The sequence below is a fragment of the Triticum aestivum genome, chromosome 4A (assembly GCF_018294505.1).
Source record: "Triticum aestivum cultivar Chinese Spring chromosome 4A, IWGSC CS RefSeq v2.1, whole genome shotgun sequence".
NCBI lineage: Eukaryota > Viridiplantae > Streptophyta > Magnoliopsida > Poales > Poaceae > Triticum > Triticum aestivum.
The window spans coordinates 63,697,647-63,700,468 of NC_057803.1; positions in this window are offsets into that span (position 1 = coordinate 63,697,647).

Consider the following 2,822-nt stretch of genomic DNA (forward strand, 5'->3'; position numbering starts at 1 on the left):
GCAGACGGACTCCATCAGAGCTACGTCGCGATGCGGCCCGATATAGAGGCGCCGCACACCCTCTTTGCTTCACTAACAAAGTCATGGAGCATGAATTCCCAGAAGGGTTCAAACCCATGAATATAGAATTATACGATGGAACCACAGACCCTGCGGTATGGATCGAAGACTTCATTCTCCATATTCATATGGCCCACGGCGATGACCTTCACGCCATTAAATACCTCCCCCTAAAACTCAAAGGGCCAGCCCGCCACTGGCTGAACAACTTGCCCAAAAATTCCATCGGCAGCTGGGAGGACTTGGAAGAAGCCTTCCTTGACAACTTCCCAGGTACATATGTTCGACCTCCGGACGCTGATGACATATGCCATATAGTTCAACAGCCCGGAGAGTCTGCCAGGAAATTCTGGACTAGGTTCCTAACTAAAAAGAACCAGATCGTCGACTGTCCGGATGCAGAAGCCCTAGCGGTCTTCAAACACAGCATCCACAAGAAATGGCTCGCCCGCCACCTCGGCCAAGAAAAGCCGAAGTCCATGGCAGCCCTCATGACACTCATGACCCGCTTTTGTGTGGGTGAGGATAGTTGGATGGCCCGTAGCAAAAACAATGCAAGCGACGCCGGCACCCCTAAAGCCAAAAATAGCAATGACAAGTCCCGATGCAACAGATACAAACGTCGAAACAACAATGACAACACCGATGATACGGCGGTCAATGCCAGATTCAGTGGCTCTAAGTCCGGTCAGCGGAAGAAGTCGTTCAAAAAGAACAATTCGGGCTTATCTAGCTTGGACCGCATACTTGATCGTCCGTGCCAGATTCATGGCACCCCAGACAAACCACCCAATCATACCAACAGAGATTGTTGGGTTTTTAAACAGGCCGGCAAGTTAAACGCCAAAAGCAAGGAGAAGGGATCGCAAAGTGAAGACGATGACGAGGAGCCCCGGCCATCGAACATAGGGGGACAGAAGAAGTTCCCCCCTCATGTCAAAACGGTGAACATGATATATGCTACCCACATCCCCAAGAGGGAGCGCAAACACGCGCTAAGGGAAGTCTACGCGATAGAGCCAGTCGCCCCAAAATTTAATCCAGGGTCGTCATGCCCAATCACTTTTGATCGCCAGGATCATCCGACCAGTATCCGTCACGGCGGTTCAGCCACACTAGTCCTGGACCCAATAATTGATGGGTTCCACCTGACGCGAGTCCTGATGGACGGTGGTAGCAGCCTCAACTTGCTCTATCAGGATACAATGCGCAAAATGGGCATTAATCCATCACGGATCAAGCCCACCAAGACTACCTTTAAAGGAGTCATACCGGGTGTAGAGGCCCACTGTATGGGCTCAATCACACTAGAGGTTGTCTTCAAATCTCCGGACAACTTCCGAAGCGAGGAGTTAATCTTCGATATCGTGCCCTTTCGAAGTGGCTATCATGCACTGCTCGGACGAACCGCATTTGCTCGATTCAATGCGGTGCCACACTATGCTTATCTTAAGCTCAAGATGCCCGGACCATGAGGCGTCATAACAGTTAATGGAAACATAGAACGCTCCATCCACACTGAGGAGCACATCGCTGCCTTAGTAGCAGAAGTACCGAGCGGCCTTTTCAAGCAGAACATTAATTCGGTAGCCGATCCCCCAGACACTGTCAAGAGAGTCTAGACCATTCTGCAGCAGGACAGCTCGGCTCGGCAAGAGCTTGACTAGCAATTCGGCCTCCATCCCTGTCCCTACCAAGTGGCGGCAATTGTACCACATGTACAGAACTACGCACTAAAAATACCATGGACATGGATGAAGGCATAACCAGCTTGTGATCCACAATACGGCTCGATCGCCCCGGACACACATACTTTCACTATTTCCTTTTTCCCCTTTTTTCAGGTTTCTTTTTCACAGGCCTTTCCTGACGGCTTGACCATCGATTCTTTTTGAAGGATAAAAACACCAAGATGACAAGAAGCATGGACGTACTGGGGAATTTTTAGGTGATTTCTTTAACGATCCCTTTACCTATTTTTCACGACCCACACGCAGCTCTCCCTTGGTTAAGGCATAGTAAATAGCCTTCTGCTTATTGCACCACTTGTATAAATGCACTTTAATGCACCAATGAAATTATAATGGAAACAGTTTGCGGCCCAAATTTTACAGCTCTAGCTTACTTCCTTTTCTTCTTTTTCTTTTTTGATAACTTTATCAAATAGCACCCGTACACTCTGGTACGTTTCAATTTGCCAGGCGCTTCATAGCGCCCCACAACATGGCAACAAAAGTTCGAACACTTTTACAGTATAGTTCGGCACCCCGAATTTAGCACTATATGCATTGGCTCTGAATCATGTCTTTGGTCAATAGTTGGGTTGCCCGGCTCCTGTGCTTACTACCTTACGTTCCGCTGTATCGACTAGGCTAGTAAAGGGAGAACTACTGCGATTGTGCCTTGGTTTACCCAGATGAGCACCTTAGTAGAGAAAATCGAAAACTGACTGTCATGATGCGGCGAGAGCCGGTCAGCTCTTCGGAGGTCTCAAATCTTTCGTGATTTTTTCGCATTACGCGAGGGATTGGTACTTACCCGATCAAGTGTTTACAGCATCCTAGTTCGGATACTAGGGCTTGCGCCTATATTTCTATTGTCAAACTCCTATGGCTAAGTGAGGGTGCTAAAGCTGCATAGTCCGATTGCCTGGTTCGTCGCGCTAAACACCTCCTTCAAGGACCAATCAATTGGATCAAGAGTGTTTAGATTACATCCCGGACACCCCCGTATTTCCTACGTGGGGGCAGAAGCCGACAACT